Genomic DNA, 20,669 nt, shown 5'->3' with positions numbered 1-20,669 from the left:
CCATATCAATGCCTACCTTCTTCATAAAGCTGGAAAGCAGAAAGAAGCTAATCAAGAGCTGAGAAGAAATGGATGTAAAAGAACTGGGTCTGATGAGATAGTCTATTTATTTATTTATTTATTTAGCTTATGGTGAATTACACAATATATATACAACAAAATGACAGTTTACGTTGTAACAATCTAAAAAGGAAAACGTTCAACTGTGCACCTGGGATATTCAAAGTTTTATATCTAAATTGTCCAACCACTCCATAGCCATTCTAGAGGCTTGAGCAAAGTCGTCCAGTGAACCCAAGTATGCCCTGTTACGACATTTGGTAACAATATGCCGGATACTGTGTTTTTCCGCACCACAGTCACAGTTAGGTGAAGTTCGCATGCCCCACTTATACAGCAGTGAGCCACATCTTCAATGGCTTGTCCGTACACTGTTAAGGGCAACCCACATTTTACGTGGCAGATCAAAACCTGCTGGCGGATGTTGGGTATTAAACAGAGACTGCCACACCTTCGGAGCTACGTAGGTGGATCAACAGGTTAGTTGCACAAACGCGCCGCAGCAGCGCGCTGTGTGTTGTAAACGTGGGCACAGCGGAGAGGGACAGACACTGCCCACATGTCTATTAGGCAGGTCGCTATGGTGTCTCATTTAGTACTGTGTTAATAGCGGCCAAATGCAATGGCGCGTCAACTGGACGTTTACTCCAAATATGAGGTGCATGCGACAATCCGATTCCTATGGGCCAAAAGGAAGAATTGCATGCACATTCATTGTGAAATTAGCGCTGTGTATGAGGAGCAGGCCATTTCCCGGCAAGGTATCATAAAGTGGTGTTAAGCAATTCGAAGCCGGATGCACGGATATCACGGACAAACATCGCGAAGGCAGGCCCACAACGCAGAGGACCTATGCAAAGGTCAACAGTGTGAATGCGATCATTAGACAGATCCGGTGCATTAAACTGAGAGAAAACGCGACGCAGCTAAACATAATACCAATATAATGGTCCGTTATTGGACATTATAAATTTTCCAGCTAACTCATTCTTGGTTGCCTGCGTTTCGCCCTCGTGTGCTAAGTTAGGCTCGTCAGTTGGGACTTAGCACACCACCCAAGACGCAAGGCTAGTGCATACCGTGGAGGCCACTGCATAGGCTATTTGAAGCCACCAGCAGTGCCAATGCACTATGAGAGCTATGTCTCATTTCCAAAAATAGATGCCTGCCTGGCCATCATATGATGTGGATGTTTATTCCCATGGGGAACCTAAATTATTTGTCCCGAATGAGTAAATTTATAATACCAATATAATGGTCCGTTATTGGACATTATAAATTTTCCAGCTAACTCATTCTTGGTTGCCTGCGTTTCGCCCTCGTGTGCTAAGTTAGGCTCGTCAGTTGGGACTTAGCACACCACCCAAGACGCAAGGCTAGTGCATACCGTGGAGGCCACTGCATAGGCTATTTGAAGCCACCAGCAGTGCCAATGCACTATGAGAGCTATGTCTCATTTCCCAAAATAGATGCCTGCCTGGCCATCATATGATGTGGATGTTTATTCCCATGGGGAACCTAAATTATTTGTCCCGAATGAGTAAATTTATAATACCAATATAATGGTCCATTATTGGACATTATAAATTTTCCAGCTAACTCATTCTTGGTTGCCTGCGTTTCACCCTCGTGTGCTAAGTTAGGCTCGTCAGTTGGGACTTAGCACACCACCCAAGACGCAAGGCTAGTGTGTACCATCATATGATGGCCAGGCAGGCATCTATTTTTGGAAATGAGACATAGCTCTCATAGTGCATTGGCACTGCTGGTGGCTTCAAATAGCCTATGCAGTGGCCTCCACGGTATGCACTAGCCTTGCGTCTTGGGTGGTGTGCTAAGTCCCAACTGACGAGCCTAACTTAGCACACGAGGGCGAAACGCAGGCAACCAAAAATGAGTTAGCTGGAAAATTTATAATGTCCAATAACGGACCATTATATTGGTATTATAAATTTACTCATTCGTGACAAATAATTTAGGTTCCCCATGGGAATAAACATCCGCATCATATGATGGCCAGGCAGGCATCTATTTTTGGAAATGAGACATAGCTCTCATAGTGCATTTTCACTGCTGGTGGCTTCAAATAGCCTATGCAGTGGCCTCCACGGTATGCACTAGCCTTGCGTCTTGAGTGGTGTGCTAAGTCCCAACTGACGAGCCTAACTTAGCACACGAGGGCGAAACGCAGGCAACCAAGAATGAGTTAGCTGGAAAATTTATAATGTCCAATAACGGACCATTATATTGGTATTATAAATTTACTCATTCGTGACAAATAATTTAGGTTCCCCATGGGAATAAACATCCACAGCTAAACATGTCGTATGGCAGTGTGTTCGCCATTGTTCACGAGGACCTTGGATATCATAAGCTGTGTCAAAGATGGGTCCCACTTCTTCTCACCAATGAGCACAAGGGACAACGTTTCCAATCCTCCCTGGCATTTTTGCAACGCTATGCAGCAGACGGCAACAGATTTCTGCGGTGAATCGTCACAGGCGACGAAACGTGGGTCCACCACTTCACCCCCAAAACAAAGCGAACATCAATGGAATGGGTACACCCCTCATCACCACAACGAAAGAATGCCAAGGTTCAACCTTCAGCCGGTAAGGTTATAGCGACAGTGTTCTCTGACATGGAGAGTTTGCTGCACATGGAATTCATGCCGAAAGGAACGACGATCAACGCGTCGTCGTATTGTCAAATGTTGCACCGGTTGCATAAAGCGATTAAAGAGAAGCGCTGCGGGAAATTGAGCGCTGGTGTGATTTTGTTGCACAATAACGTAATACCTCACAAGGCCCGCCAAACGAGAGTACTGCTGCAGCGTTTCAAGTGGGAGGTCTGGCAACATCCACCCTACAGTCCCGACCTAGCGCCATGTGACTTTCATCTGTTCAGTAAGCTCAAAACGGAGCTCGGTGGTCGACATTTCCAGATCAATGAGGAGGTGAAGGCCGCTGTCTCCGAGTGGTTGCAGAACGCTGGACGAAATTTCTATTCACCCGGCATCGACAAGTTGGTTGTGCATTCGCAGAAATGTTTGGAGCCTCTTGGAAACTACGTGGAAAAGTGACGTTACAGTGTATGTCGTTATAGTCATGTTGCTGTTGTATAGGTGGTGTAATAAATGGCCATAACTGGGAAGTGCAACTTATTTTCTGATCTGCTCTCATACATTCTTCCATTCCTGTCTCCCTTCTACTGAAGCATTAAACCCTCTGTTGATCAGTTCTTTCGCTTTGATTATGGGCAGGGAACATGATTTCAAACAGCCAAATCTATGAAGCATGTCTTCATGTATGGGAAGACCGACGTTTGCTGATATTTTTGGAGGTTTGATATGACTCAATACGGGTAACCACAAAAGAGGAGGAGACTTTACTGTACCACTATTGATGCGCGTTGTCTAATTCAGAACTGTGTCAATCTGTGTAACATGTGGACTGTTCAACCATACAGAAGAACGGTACTCTGCTGCTGAGTAGACTAAACCTATTGCTGATGATCGAAGTTGGACGCAGTAACTCCCCATGTCGAACCCGCAATTTTCTGGATGATGTTATTCCTTGCTCTCAGTTTTAACAGCACTCTTAGTCAAGTGTATCCTGAAGGACAATGTTCGGTCCAAAGTAACTCCCAGATACTTTGGGTAGGGGTTGTGTGATAGAGGCACGCAATTGAATGAGACGTTCAAGGCAACATAACTTGTCTGCTGTTGAGGTGTAAGAAGCAGATTTCTGTTTTGCTGATGCTTGGTATCAGACACCACTTTTGGAAGTATCCACACAAATTATTAAGGTCTGCATTTTAGGAGTTCTTCTATGATATTCACAGTGGACTGTTGAATAATAATAGCAAGGTCATCAGCATAAGCAAATTGATGGGAGGTAGTAGAAGGGATATCTGCAATATACAGGTTGAATAACAAAGGGGAAAGCACAGATCCTTGAGGCAGCCCATTAGTGAGCACTTTAAGTTTACTATGCTTATTATCCATCACAACCTGGATCAACATGTTTGATAGCATGTTGTTTATGAGCTCCAAGATTGCTTTACAGTCTGTAAGTTTGATGAACTTGTACATTAAACCTTCTCCCTACCATATCGTATGCAGCTGTGAGGTCTATAAACACAGTTTCACTCTTCAATTTCCTTTCAAAACCTGCCTCAATATGGGTTGTTAAAGCAAGAATCTGGTCTTCACAACTATGCCCGGGTCTAAAACCTGCCTGTGCGACTGGAAGGATGCTTAAAATGTGAGGGCTAGTCCTGTTGTATATAAGCTTTTCCAGGAGTTTACAGCAAACACTCATCAAAGCAATTGGATGATAGTTTTCAGGATAACCTGCCGCTTTCTCTAGTTTTAGGATGGCTGTGATCTTAGTCCGTTTGAACTCCGACGGAACTTTTCCAGTGTGCAAGGTTTTTTCTGAAAAACTGAGACAATCATTTCCTTACATTCTTACCACAGTGTGTGAGGAATTCAGGATGGAAACCACCAAAATCAGGAGCTTTTCTGTTCATTTCTTTCAGGGCTGCCTCTAGCTCCTCCTCAGTAAAAGGGTCAGAGATATCTGATGAAGCACCACACTGTCTTTTCTCATGGGTTAGTTGTTCTTTTAATAACCTTTTATTATCTCTGTCAGATTTGATTTTTGACAAACTAGCAATGTGGCTGGCAACTTGATTGGGTATCAAAACTGATTTAGGTTGAGGTGTATGAGGCACTCTTCCTAACTTCTCTAACAGGCTCCAAGTCTTTCTGCTGGAATGCTTGAAGTTTACAGTCATTATGGTTTCTGACCACTTACAACGTCTGGCCCCATTTAAGTTATGAAGAAGGTCATCAGCAACGTCAGCTCCTCCAGTCTCCTGAAAGCCATTGTAAAGTTTTTTTGCATATTGTATTCAATCCAGGTATATATTCTTTTCTCACTGCCCTGGGAATGTGTTTCTTTGCAGTATCTAACACAGCTTTAAAAATCTACAGTAGTTATTGACATTAGGTGGAATCCATCTTATATTACTGTCAAGATCAGCAGAAAACTTATCCCAATTGGCTTTATCAAACTTCCAACGTGCAGTGGTGATGATCTAATAATAGGTATCTGGAGATTACCCTTGACCGTTCGTGATTTATGTTTATGCAGATCTTTTCTTTCTGTTGCTTCCTCTTCCCACACTATCAGTCATCATGCATATCCTATTACATGTCCTATCTTTCCCTAAATGACTTGATTTTTCCCCATTAAAGTGTACAAGCATAAAAAAGTCCTCTCATATGTAACCAACTTTTAAGTGAATAAGGAAATGTATAATTCTGATGGCTCTTTAACACCAATTAGTTCTCATCAGTAAGATATGAAACAATTTTATTTTTATATCTTCTTCCTCCAACCCCTCCAGCCAAGGAGCTTTTGGGTTGGGCTGTTGATCACTGATCTCCATCCACGTCTTACACCTCCCTGGAGGTACAATAGACGACCGTCTTTTCTTGGGTACTCCCGAGATTGTTGTTTTGATCCACTCTGATGCTTCATATAGGCTATTATCACAATGGGCTTGCCACACCCAAAGGCATTTTATACTTAACTGCCAGGTTTCAATGAGGCTCCCCCCTAACCTGGAGAACAGATAGCTTTTGCAGCTATCAGTAAGCTGGAAAACAGATGCTGCCTGGTGTGTTTCAATGTCTTTTCCTCTGCTGGGGGATCAGCACCCAACTAAAGAAACTCCTCTACCCAATGTTGGCCTCTTTAGAGAGTCTGGTTTTTTACTACCACCCAACACACGGCACTGAAATGGTGGCTTACAGTCTACCCTATCCTGTAGCAGGTAACCCTGGCCAGACAGGCAATTCCCCCCTCCCTGCTTCTGTTTTACCATTAATGATCTTACTTTTAATAATTGCTCATGCTCACTTTCCACATCAGTGTCAACAACCCATACCCCTGTAACTCTCAAAGACAGACTTTCATGGTCGCATTAAATTATACAGGGTGGTCAGAAACGATGTGAACCGGCTATATCAGCATTCGAGTTTTTTTTTTTTTTTTACAACTTGCTTTACGTTGCACCGATACAGATAGGTCTTATGGCAACTATGGGATAGGACTGGCCTAGGAGTGGGAAGGAATCGGCCATGGCCTTGATTAAAGTACAGCCGCAGCATTTGCCTGGAGTGAAAATGGGAAACCATCTTCAGGGCTACCAACAGTGGGGCTCGAACCCAGTATCTCCCAGATGCAAGCTTACAGCTGTGTGCCCCTAACCATACGGCCAACTTGCCCACTGAGGGAGGGTTGTTCATGTTGATAAATAATTTGAAATAAATAATTCAATATCTTGCACCATTGTCATTTTATAAACTCCTGAATTTAGCCAATGAGATCACTTCGCGGGCTAATTCATATGGGCTTTGCAAGGCGGTGTTGCTAAATCTGTATGTGACTACAGAACGACATGAGAGCACCATTACATATTATAATTCTCATGTTATGTCCGTTTTGAAATGTACGTAAATACAAAGTATGTTACAAGTGTTATTTTAATATCCACCTAATCACTACAAAGAGATCCAGTAAATTAAGAATTAAATTTTATCATAAAAGGTTACAAGGGACGTGTTTTGCCCATATTTAGGGCACCATCAGCTTCAAACTCAAACCTGTAAGGTGAATAATCAGGATCCCGATTGTTCTTACAAATTGTAAAACGAGGATATCAATGTAGGTGTCTGTCTAACAAAAAATTATAAGAATGTCCGTGGCTAAAACTGTAGTATCAAGCTGCATGTCACAAGTTCACAAGATTACACACTCCGGAGTGCTGAGTCAATGTACCCAAAACCTGTTGAGGATGGAATGATAAACAGCTCAATCTTTATAATGAAGTAGAAATGTGATTCTTTGAATACTCCTTGTTATGGAGATACCCGTGGAGCAGAAAGAGGTTAAAGAAGGTGTCGGGGTGAATGGGTCTATCTACAGTATCAAGAATAGAATTAAAATTGTAAAAGGTTATATTTTTCTTTTGAAAATTCAAACTTAACAATCTTTCACTGAGTGAACACAATAATATATCAGGTACAATGACAAACTAGAAACAAGACAAGAAAGATACAAATTTTAGTGATTTTTACAAATCCTGGGCTTCAAGCCCCTCGCTTCACAATTCCTGAGATCCCAGCTCAGATTTACAAAGAGCACAAATTTATTCAAGGGTAGAAATCTCCTAATTCATGGAGTGCTTGCTCCCAAAATACAATTTCTAGCCTTCTAGAGGCACTCTTTACAATTACAAAATTTGAAAAAGTGCTAACAGGCTCTCGGTTCCATACTGCCTACTCAAGGCAACATTACATCGATCTGGGGTCTCTCAAACCACCATTTACGAATGGAACTTATTTTTACAGGGGTATTAAATACCCAACCTACTGGGTATTCATGGAATAAGAATAACAGGTTAAATTAATGGCCTGAACACACAATGAATGGAGGCGTATACTTGCACTCCTATATATGAACGCTAAAAAAACCTAAGGGGCTCTAGGCCGATGAAACAAGGGCTATTCCCAAACTACTGAGGTGACTCGTATAGAAATTATATTAACACATAACAGTAGGAAAAACAGTTAGAGAAAAACATAGTCACCCCAAACCAAGATGAAGGGGAGCTCGAGAGGGTACTTCACTCTCTATCCCTGGTTTACAGTTAAAGGTTTTATGAAGGTTTTTACATTAGCTGGAAGATAGTTACATTTTAGAAAAGCTTATTACATAACTAAAGAGTCGGACCTTTCCCTCAGGTTAAACTGCGGAGGAAGCTAGAACTAATAAAGTTATGTGGTCATTACCTTTTAGATGTTCTAGCTGCCGACGAAAGAGGCCGCCCGCCTCCTGCTTAACACACACACTCCGATAGATGTCGATCAATTGGCCAAGAAACGTGAAAAGCCGCAGTTTATAAACCCTCAGGGAAGGTTTGAGATCATTCAAGACAAAACCAGCCACACCCTCTCAATTTAATTGGTCAATTTCAAAGTTACACTCAGAATCGAACAAGAAGCCTGTTAAATTAATATTTCATTGTTTGTCTTTATTGATCCAAGATTACAACTTTTATTATAATTTGGATCCACCTTATTCAATACATAAAAACTGTTGTTTAGATGAAATTACAACATATATTTCAATCAGAACTAGTTTCGATGCCCTTTTGGCGTCATCATCAGCTGATATAGGTTCTTGGAAAAATTGGCAATCACATATGTTTATCTACGTGAAATTGAACAATTTAAAACCATATTAACAACCTAAAACTGTGTTACCATTATACTGTTTCAAAGTCCGTATTTTCTACAAGTCCGAGACTTGCGAGTCTTAAACCCTAAATTGGTGAAAACATATGTAAACCGGTTTGCTCACTAATAAAATAACATGGATTTGAAAGAACAACAACTTAAAAATAAAATAGTCTTGAAGAAACATTAGCTTAATTTTACACACTTCTTAAAACGTGCTGTAGAATCGTATTAAAATACTTCAATAAAATCTTCAGAGTCGCTTTAATGGAGCAATCATAGTGAGGTGGAAATGAGCAATCAGTCCTTTAAGATGTTAACAAGTACAATGTTCCCAGTTCAATGCGGACCTGAAATAATAGGAATGTAATAAACTATCACTTAACTGAAGAGGCAAAATATAAAATTACGTCTTACAACATAAACGTTTTTACGTGACTCAGCTCAAAAGATTGCTGTCCATGCGAAGCACAATGAAGCCTAGCAAGCAGTCTTGTGTTAGTAATCAAGTGTCCAAGGTTGGTCAGGACTGAAGGGGGAAAATAGGGGAAAGTGGGAGGAGCAACTGAGGAGCGGCAACTTGTTGGAGCTCCGGAGGGTGTGGTCGTAAAAAGTAACTAGTAAAGTTATTACGCATAATATGAAGCACTGTCCTATTGACCGGGATATGTACATTTTTAAAAAACGCAATAAGGAAATCAAAAAGAATATTTGATTTTTCAGAAATTTCATTTAAATTAAGGTTTGGATTAAAATACTGATCCAGGTGTATATAGCAACCCTCCGTAACATCCAGCAAACTTCCTTTTCCTAAATTCTCCAAGATCTCAATGTCCTGTTCAATAGATGGAAATTTATGCTTTAAATGATGTACATGCTGGCCTACCGCGGAAAATCTGTTATATTTTATGGCATTGGTATGTTCCGTGTATCTAATTTTAACACTTTGTCCTGTTTGACCTAGATACGTGCACCCACAGTCGTTACATTTAAATCTAAACACATCTGATTTGGTATATGGGTTCGATCTATTAACTGAGGCTGAATTGTGCAATACAACTGTATTATTATTATCAGTACGAAACGTAACCTTGACATGTTTCTTGAAAACATTAGTAAACTTATATATATCCTTATTATAAGTAAATATTGCGAACGCCTTCTGATTAGGTTCGTCTTTGGGCAAAGTGGTTTGTAAACGGTACCTGAACTTGTTGATGATACGTTCAATAAAACATTCACTAAAAACATTAACCTTAGCCATTTAATGGATTATATTGAGTTCTTTATTCAAATTAGCTTTTGTCATGGGGATCCTAAAAGCCCGTTCTACTAAACTATTGTATGTAGAGTTTTTTTGACTCTCTGGTTGTTCTGAGTCTTGTCTAATAGTGACTGCCATTTGTGTAGGCTTTCTAAAAATATTGTAAGCATAAGATGAATCCGATCTGTTGATTTTTAAGTCAAGAAAATTAATTGATTCATTACTTTCTGACTCCAAAGTAAATTTAATATGTGGGTCAATGATATTAAGAACATCTAGAGTAGCCTTTGCTGCGGCTGTACTTTAATCAAGGCCATGGCCGATTCCTTCCCACTCCTAGGCCAGTCCTATCCCATAGTTGCCATAAGACCTATCTGTATCGGTGCAACGTAAAGCAAGTTGTAAAAAAAAAAAAAACTCTAATGCTGATATAGCCGGTTCACATCGTTTCTGACCACCCTGTATAATTTAATGCGACCATTTGAACAGTTTTACATCCGAGGCGTGTTTGGTTTTGAAACCAATGAACTCATCAACTCTGTTCAGCTGACTTGCTAGGCCCAACACTGTAGACGATTTTCTGTCGGGGTAATCTCCCTTAGCCTTCTAAATGACCAGACACGACTACTCTTCAGACAATGCACAAACTTATGGTGGCCAACAACTCAAAGCTCAGTTATAAATAGGAAAGGAATTCCACCTTATCAATACTTGTTTATCCGGTTTCGACACCCAATTTCGGGTCATCCTTAGCTGAACAATACAGTCACATACAGTACATCAAGCAATGATTGATAATACTTTGTCTGGGGAATGCCATATGATAACAAATGTTTGAATACGTCCAGGTGGGGCATGTCAAATCGGGAACTGACATGAGTGCCACTGTGTGACACTGCAAGTATATGTCTATAATAACATACTTTAAACTTAAGATTGGTTTGTATAACACTATCTTAACTTACAGCTAATTTATACGTATATATGGCTAAAAACAATACATATAAGAACACTTCATACACATAAACGTTCGAATCTTGTGTAGCCTATACCCAGTTCATCAGTTGACTTCTGTATTTGAGTCTTTTGTCATGGTTGTGCATTTGGTTGATGCTTTTGAGCTTGAATGATTTGCATGTAGCATTTGCAACAGCTGCTTGAATGCTGCATTTAATGTGTGAATTTTTAATTAAAAATCCCAACATACAGCTGGAATGTGAGATGTGTCCCACCTGCCTCTCTTCTTTGAACATTAGGTAGCTCAAAAGCTGCGCAACACAGGACGTGTCAGTTCCCGATTTGACATGCCCCACTTGGACGTATTCAAACATTTGTTATCATATGGCATTCCCCCGACAAAGTAATATCAATCATTGCTTGATGTACTATACGAGGACGGTTTGAAAAGTTCTCGGAATCACCGCTAGATGTCAGTGCTAGAGCAACGAGGTTCCCGCACAATAATCACACATCCTTTGTGAGTGCACACGTGGCGCGTCAGTGCTGTAGCTGCAGGAGTGTGGTAGTGACGACTCTTTGTTATTGTTCCCGCGTAGTGATTTGTCACAGTGGAAAAAACAGATTCAAGCAGTGATTAAATACTTTGTAAAGAAAGGTATAAAAGCAAAGGAAATTCATGCCGACTTTCAGAACACACTGGGGGACTCCGCTCCTTCATTTTCAACTGTTGTCAAGTGGACCAGCGAGTTTAAATTTGGTCAGGAGAGCCTGGATGATTATCCGCGTAGTGGACGGCCAAAAAGTGTTACGACCCCAGAATTTATCGCAAAAGTGCATAAAATGATCATGGAGGATCGTCAACTGAAAGTGCAGGAGATTGCTGAAGGTGTAGGGATGTCTTCTGAATGGGTACATTATATTTTAACTGAAGAAATGGGTATGAAAAAATTAATCGCAAGATGGGTGCCGCGGCTCTTGACATTGGACAATAATCGCACCAGATTGGAAATGTCCGAACAAAGTCTGGCCTGTTTTCAGTCCAACCAACAAGATTTTTTGGGCCGGTTTGTGACTACAGATGAAACTTGGGTCCACTACTATACCCCAAAGACAAAACAGCAGTCAAAGCAGTGGAAACATGCTGATTCACCACCACCAAAGAAAGCAAAGGCAGTGCGTTCGCCGGAAAGGTCATGGCCTCAGTTTTCTGGGATCTAAAAGGCATTCTGCTGATAGATTATCTTCCTGCTGGCCAAACAATTACGGGGCAATATTATGCAAACCTCTTAGACCAAATACAGGAAAAAATACACGAAAAAAAGCCTGGTTTGGCAAGGAAAAAGGTCATCTTTCATCAGGACAAGGCTCCGCCGCACACAAGTGTTACTGCCATGGCAAAACTTCATGAATTGGGGTACCAATTGTTGGCACATCCACCTTATTCACCTGATTTGGCACCATCAGACTTTCATCTATTCCCCAAGCTGAAAATTTTCCTCGGTGGACGGAGATTTTCTACAAGGGATGAACTGACAGCCGAATTGGAGAGGTATTTTGCAGGCCTGGAGGAATTTCATTTTCGAGATGGGATCAAGGCATTGGACCATCGCTGGACCAAATGCATTAGTCTACAGGGAGACTATGTTGAAAAATAAAAGCAGTTCCACCGAGGTAAGATACTTAATACTAGTATATTCCGAGAACTTTTCAAACCCCCTACATATGTGACTGTATTGTGAGGATGACCCGAAATTGGGGGTCGAAACCGGTACTGTAGTATAATAGTTATAATAAAGAGGTACTGATAAGGTGGAATTCCTTTCCTATTTATAATTGTATAGTTCATCAATATGGATATGAAGATTATAGATTACGAAACAAACCCAAAGCTCATCGGAGAGCAGGAAGAGACTGGCATTATACAGGAAGAAACAGCTCAGAATAGGAACTCTCAATATCCTCACCATTACTAGTAAATGTGAAGAAATTATAGACCTCATGGACAGACACACATTTAGGACTGTAAAGTTGAGTGAGACAAAATGGAAAGGTTCAGGAAAGAAAGCCCCCACCCTAATGAAGCAAGAAATGGAATTGCTTTCGAGCTCCACAAAGATGTTGATATGCAGGCAGACATCAGTTATGAGTGACACAATAGTTAAAATGAAATTACGTGTTGACCAGGTATTCCATACCTTTCTCCAAGTATATACCCCACAAGCAGGCTGCCCTGCAGATGAAAAGATCAGTTCCTTGTAGATCTAGAAGACCAAATAAAGGAAGACATCATCACAATTATGGGAGACCTGAATGCCCAAGTTGGGACAGATAGGCAAGGCTGCGAAGACATCACAGGCCCCCATAGCTATGGTGGCAGAAACCAGGAGGGAGGATATCTGATAAGACTTCTGTGCATGGAATAACATGAGCATACAAAACTCTTGGTTTTAGAAGCGAGACAGCCATAAAATCACATGCTACAGTTGGGATGAGAAGCAGAGGACAGTGATAGACTATATAATAACTGATAGATGTACTAGCCAGTTCATCACTGATGTTAAGGTTATTCCAAGTGAAAGTCTCGATGGTGACCACCAGCTTTTGGTTACACACATTGGGAACATCCATCTGCGGAATGTCATCGCAAGAAAATGTCAAAGATAAAGATCTGGTTGTTAAAGAAGAATACCAAAGAAAGACCTCAGACATATTACCAAAAAAATGAAAATAGAGGAGTAGAAGAAGAGTGGCTGTCATTCAAGAACACCCTTGTTTCAGAAGCTGAAACATTATGTGGAAAGACAAGTGCAATATGCAGGGAGAAAGAAACACCATGATGGAATGAGAGGGTGAAAACTGCTGTGAAAGAAAAAAAATGCAGCAAAGAAGAGGCTAGATAACAAAAAAACAAGAATTCAGTCCACTAAGAAGGTGAACTTCAGTACTTGGCACAGTAGTGCTGGCACAGGATACTTACTATTTCTAAAGCAACTGATTAAAGAAGAAAAGGAAAAGTGCTGGGACGAATTCGCTACCAGGCTAACAGCAGACTGTGAAAGTAATAGAAAGTTACTTTGTAAAGTAGTCCAGAACAGAAGAAGTGAGCATGGCAATATCCTTGCACTGGACACACATGATGGGAACCTGGTGAAGACAGATCAAGGCATCAGAGGAGAAAGAACTACTTTAATACTTTATTCAATGGAGAAAGTCTTCAAAATATTATCACTGAAAACTGCGGTTTATGTGCAAGTGATGGAGCACAACACCAGCTAAATGGTTAGAAGTGGAGTCTGCGATGAAGAACATGAGAAAAGCTAAGTCCCCAAAGTTTGATGTCCTCACTGTTGACATGATAAAGGCAGCTGTAGGACAAGGCATACAATGGTTGTATAGAGTACTCTGTCATCTAAAAAGAGAACAGGATACCAGAGGACTGGATGGAAGGTATCATTATCCCCCAGTACAAAAAGGGAGACAGGAAGAAATGCAGAAATTATAGGGGTATCACTCTACTTTCTCACTCAAACTTTTGGTGAAGATAATTAAAAAATGATTTAGGAATATAGTTGAACCGTTATTGGAGGAGGAGCAACATGGGTTCAGGAAGAACCGAAGCACTACAGACCTGATATTTGTCATCAGAATGATAACAGAGAAGCACTGGGAATAGGCTATGTTAAGAACTTAGTCATGGTTTTTATGGACATCAAGAAGACCTACGACAGTGTGCCTAGAGAGATAATCTGGGAACGCCTAGAAGGTATAGGTGTGCCAGACATCCTGATTGATAAAGTAAAGATGCTCTATCAACAGTGCTTAATCTGTGTCCAATTAGGGGATGGAAGATCAGATTGGTTTGAAACCAAAAGAGGAGTCCAGCAGGAAAGTGCCTTGTCACCATTCCTGTTCATCATTGACATTGACTGGATCATAAAATCCATCAAAAAACACTGCAAAGAGCCTAACACACTAATATTTAAATATGTTGTTACGATCTGGGGAGAAAATGAAGCAGAAGTACAAGAGAAACTAAATCTCTGGAATGGCAAGTTTAAAGAATATGGACTAAACATCAGAAAATAAAAACATTAAAGAAGTGTTGAAATGACTATCAACAGAAAAGACACAGGTTTAAATATTTTTCTGGAGGGAACTCTGTTACAGTCTCTTTCTAACTTCAAATACCTTGGAAGAATAATTTCAAAAGAGATAACACATTAAACCAAGAATTACTTAATAGGACTCAGAAATTTTCTCAATTTTATTTTCAAGTGAGAAATCTACTCTGGGAAGATAAAATACCCCAGAAAGCTTTGATGGCATACTCCCCGAGTTTCTCATCAAATCTGGAAAATACATGAAGACATGGCTAGCAAAATTCTTCACCTCAATGCTAAAAACAGGAAATATACCTCAAGAGCTTAAACGCGCCAAGATAACTGCTCTCCATAAACTGCAGATCTTGTGCAAAGCTACCGTCCCATTGCATTGCTTACTGTAATATATAAACTCTTGGAATGAGTATTGTTTAACAGGATTGGCCAAATAATACTTTCGGCAATACCTGTAGTACAAGCTGGCTTTCATTCCAACCGAAGTTGCACAGATCAAGTTTTGGCACTCACGTCACATATTGAAGCAGGTTTTCAGAAGAAGAAAACATCTGTGGCTTTCGTTGATTTATCAGCAGCCTATGACACCATCTGGTGGCAAGGCCTACTCTACAAGCTGATGAAGATCATTCCATGCCAACAAGTTACAAAGCTTATTGATAACTTGATTGGAAACTGAGGATTTCAGATCATTATGGGAAACAAAACCAGTAGCCAGAAATTCCTCCAAAATGGCCTCCCTCAAGCTTCTGTTCTAGCCCCACTGCTCTTTAGCCTTTACATTGCTAATATGCCAGAAACTGTCAGCAAAATATTTGGATATGCTGATGATTGTGCCATTGCAACTAGGCACACTCATTTTGAACCCACGAAAGAAACTCAAAAGCTGCGTTTACACTAGCGAAACTCCCTCGCGAAAGTCCCTCGGGCGAAACTTACTCGCTTCAAGTGAAATTTCGCACTACCCAAAACAGAGCGCAATTCAGAGCGAAAAATAGCGCGAGTGGGGCGAGCCACCTTCAACAAGCCTGAAAGCTTCACTTCTGGTTTTGCAGCCAACATGGAAACTTGTTTCGTCCCTCCAGCCGCTACATTATTTCATCATCATCATCATCATCATCATCATCATCATATAGTAGATTAGTGTCATAAAAGTGTCATAAAGTTAATATAATTTCAGTTTTTGTAAGAAATTGAAGTGTTGCATTCTTCGTGCCGGTTGCGCTTAGTTCTTCACAATGACTCAAGAATGCTTCAAAATACCGTATTTCACGGCATAATCGTCGCACTTTTTTACCAAAATTTTCGAAAAAAATTGTAGGGTGCGACCATTATACGATGAATATTTAATACCAGTATTTGTATTACTCAAAAAATGTATTTATAAGTAAATTGTATTTGATACAAATTTAAGATGCATGTAATACTCGCGTTTATACATCAAAATAATTAAAATAGTCTAAATCAAAATTCATAATTTTTCGCAACAATTCGGCGAACGTTTTTCCAACCTGAAAATAAAAATGAACGTATTAAGTTAATTTGTCATTAATTTGAGTATTAAAGTTAAAATCTTACACTTGCAAAAAATTATCGCTTTGTTGTGAAATGCGGACTTACCGGTACGCAATTTATTCCAAATCTTCGGTGTCGCTATCGCAGGTTTCGCTATCTGATGCCCCGTCCTCGCCTCTGTTAATACCAATATCAGATTCTTCATCTACCTGCCACACTGCGTTATCTTCGGAACCGTCTAGTGCATTCGAAATCCCAGTCCTTTTGAAGCTCTTGGAGACTAGTTCAGGTGGTATAAGATCCGAACTCTTCTTCACCCACGAGCATAACAAGTCCAAGGGTGGACGCCTGATATTTCCGGCGGGCGTCAATTGCTGATCGCCACTCATCATCCACTCATTGTAAAATCGACGTAAGTGGTCTTTAAAGGGTTTATTAACACATACGTCTAGTGGCTGCAAAGCATATGTTAGGCCACCAGGAATGACTATCTGTCGTGTCTTATTTGTAGTGAGAATTTGCTTCACTTCGTTCACGAGGTGACCTCGGAAACTATCTAAAACAAGCAGAGCTGGTTGTTTTAGTAGTGCACCAGGTCTTCTATTCCACACAGTTTTAACCCAGTCCAGCATGAGTTCTACGTCCATCCAACCCTTTGGTTGCACTCGTACATGAATTCCTCGGGGAAACTGTATATTCTTAGGCATTGTTTTCCTCTTGAAAATGATGTAAGGCGGCAACTTTCTCCCGTCAGCTGTAATGGCTAGCATTGCCGTGCATCGCAACTTCTCACTACCGCTGGTTTTCATTAATACACTCCGTGATCCTTTTAGCGCAATAGTGCTGTTGCGAGGCATATCAAAAAAGATTGGAGTATGATCGGCATTACCGATTTGAGAAAGCAAGTATGAAGTTTCCTTGCGTAAACGTATGACAAATCGGTGAAAATTTACAATCTTGTCGGTGTAATCAGCAGGCAACTTTTGGCTTAGTGTTGTTCTCCTTCGCACTGACAGATTGTGTCGTCGCATGAACCCCTTAATCCACCCACGAGTCGCCTTAAACTGAGTTACCGGTATGTTGTGTTTGCGCGCTACCTCCTGTCTCTTAATTTGTAACATTTCATATGATACACTGCAGCCATTGTTACGTATTTCACTGACGTACCTAAACACTTCTTCGTCAATTATAGGGAACGTCCCTGTTTTAGGACCTCTAAACGCGCGTCTAAAAGGGTTTGTGCTTTTTAGCTTGTTTTTTACTTTCCGCCAGTCACGCACCAACTTTTCACTCACAGAAAATTTTCTTTCTGCAACTCTGTTCCCGTGCTGTTCAGCTAAGACAATTACGCTTAGCTTGAAGCCCGCAGAATAGTTTCTATATTTACCCATAATCGCTTATAAATGCTTCACATGTTAATGTTTTGCGATATAAATGACTTTCCGTAATTGTTCACTATTAAAACAAATTATTTCTGCAAACACCCAAAACACAAATTAAAAACTTAAATTCTCACGCACACATGTCTACAGTAATCACATAAATCTGAAACAAATAAATGCATCTGTGATCTGTCCATTCCAGAGCAGCCAATACTGTTAGGCAACAAGGAAGTATGCAACAATTTATCAGTTTAGCTCGTTGGTTGCAACACACTACTGCGCTTGCGCAAACCTCGCAAACCGGAGCTCTAGCTAGCGCGGTGTAGATCTACTGTATAGTTGATTGTATTCCGAGACGTCAGTAACAAACATTCATTTTTTTCAATTTCTTTTAAACATACGGTAATTAGGTTAACATTTCTTCCCAGTTATTGATGATTTTACATTACATTACTGACGAGTTTATAAAATAAAACTTTAATAGCATTGGATAATAATTATCTTGACTGCTTGGATAAAAGTTTTCATCCCATGCCCGGACACTTATGACGTAGTAGTAAGATAAGAGTCTAGCGATGACAACTGAGACATCGTAAATAATTCGGCTGAATAATTCCGTGGAAATCTGCGTTATCGTCTTGGATTTCACTTCGTGCGCAATAACACAGGAGCCGGCCCCATGGTGTAGGGGTAGCGTGCTTGCCTCTTACACGGAGGCCTCGGGTTCAATTCACGGCCGGGTCAGGGAATTTTACCTGTATCTGAGGGCTGGTTCGAGGTCCATTCAACCTACCTAGCCGGTATTTCCTGGCGACGTTGCCGATAAGCGATAACTTACAGCCTTACGTATTTCAAATGGGAACTCAAAATAGGTAGGTGGTGAATAAATAGTACACTGTCTCGCGACCACGTTGTCAAACTGCCGATAGCCTACCGGTAAGCATAATATGTAGGTGGTGAATAAATAGTACACTGTCTCGCGACCACGTTGTCAAACTGCCGATAGTCTACCGGTAAGCCATGCGTCGTACATATACCGGTATTATTTATTTATACGTTGTGCAACATGTCACAAACGTGACTGTGTTGCCAAATTGCCCATAAACCATACACGTATTTAAATTGCGCATTCATGTGCAACTTACGTTGCAGTTCCATTTACCTTTTAACCAGATTAGTGAACAAAATTTGGACGTGCGACGATTATGTAATTAAAGGTTTAAAGTCCGATTTTTGTATTGAAAATAAAGGATGCGACGATTACGCGGTGGCGACAATTATGCCGTGAAATACGGTAGGTACAGGTAGGTTCAAAAAAGTAATGAAATGACACAATTTTGCATTATAAACCAATAGTAATAGTTTACCTGATCCAGTGACTCTGCTCTTATTTTCTTTCGATCTTTCTCTTCGATATAATCCCGGCAGCGCTTTCACCTTCCCTTTCACTGTAGAGATAGGAAAGTTTAGTTGAGGACTAATTTCCTTCCACGCATCTTCTCTTTTATTGTGATTGAAATAGTTTTTGTTTTTCGGATTTCACATAAAATGTCGATTTTTGTAGAGCTCGATGATCTGCAAGCACTGTTCTTGATTCATCCCTCGCGCAACTTTGGAGACCACGTTTAAACTGAGTGAAATTCGATGAGCGAAACCCTTTGATGCCCGGACAAAAACCGACAAGGCTCCGGCTCGCAGCGAGGGCACTCACCCCGCAATTACTCAGGGGTGAGAGAGCGTCTACATTAGGCGCAATTCCCTCGCGAAATTATTTTGCGAGGGAATTGCGCTTAGTGTAAACGCAGCTTAACATCTGATTTGTCTGTGCTTGCACAGTATTTTCAAAAATGGAGGCTTCGACCAAATGCAACAAAAACAGAGGTGCCCAACTTCCTTCCATCTCAACAACAGACAATCCAATAGGACTCTGAAAGTCTACTTTGATGGTACACAAGTTACCCACAATAAGGAACCAACATATCTGGGAGTCACACTAGACAGGATCCTGTCATTTAAATCACATCTCATAAAAAAAAAAAAAACTGCTGTAAAACTGAGAACAAGAAACACCATACAAAAGCTTTGTGGAACCACATGGGCATCATCCGCCATAACTCTGCGGATGTCTGCACTGAGCTAGGTATACTCTGCGGCAGAGTACCGTGTACCAGTATAGTTGAACAGTGCCCATACTAACAAAGTTGATGTCCAATTTAATAGTACTATGCGCATTATTACAGGAACAATCTGCGAAGGAAAGTAGCTTTGATCAGAGAATACAACAAGATCCTAGCGAACCCCGGACTACCAGTACACTTTGACATCTCAGAGCTCAGAATCAACTGACACCGTTCGAGACATCCACCTATTGCAACTGACATCAATCACATCGGGTTCAACATCACAGATTTCTGGAGGGGAGAATAGATGCAAAATGCTCCAGCTACATGCCAGGCAATGCCATGCATCAGTAAGACAGTTCCAGGGTTTGATCAACCTCACAAGGTATAGTCAGTGCTCAAACACCTCAGGACGGAACACAGAAAATGTGGGGATTCACTTTTTAAATGGCGAATGCTGTATATTACTATTGTAAACACAGCAATGTGCATTTCGTGGCACAGCAATGCTGAAAACACCATATTAATATAAGCAATGCAATTTAACAATTATTGAGCTCCAGAGACCGACAGCACCATCCAATACCTTCTCACAAGACATTCTCAACACATGAGTCACGTTTATATACAAATATGCTAATAATCTGAGCATAAAATAAAAGTGGTACATTGTGATAGTACATATATCACACCCCCGAATTATATGTAGAAGTTAGAGATATTATTGTCAGTATTCGATTTATTATTATTATTATTATTATTATTATCATCGGTATTTCATTTGTATGCTTTGTCATTTATATTTATAAGCTGGAAGATATCCACATATGTAGGTATGAGTAATTTGTTTTGCATGAGTGGGAAAACATTGCTTTAATAACTCTGGTAATTTGAATGAGTCATATGGCTGCCCCAGTGCTTGTTGTGATGTACTTGTGTCGG

At 40.6% G+C, this 20,669-nt stretch overlaps 1 protein-coding gene across 3 annotated transcripts in view; it reads right to left on the bottom strand.

Annotated features, from left to right (window-relative positions):
- The window catches only part of LOC136858532 (proteasome adapter and scaffold protein ECM29), a 925,266-nt gene that overhangs the window by 82,330 nt on the left and 822,267 nt on the right, over positions 1 to 20,669 (bottom strand). The gene's annotated exons all lie outside the window — the stretch shown is intronic.

Source organism: Anabrus simplex, chromosome 1 (assembly GCF_040414725.1).
Source record: "Anabrus simplex isolate iqAnaSimp1 chromosome 1, ASM4041472v1, whole genome shotgun sequence".
Lineage (NCBI taxonomy): Eukaryota > Metazoa > Arthropoda > Insecta > Orthoptera > Tettigoniidae > Anabrus > Anabrus simplex.
This window is presented reverse-complemented; position numbering and strand designations above follow the sequence as displayed.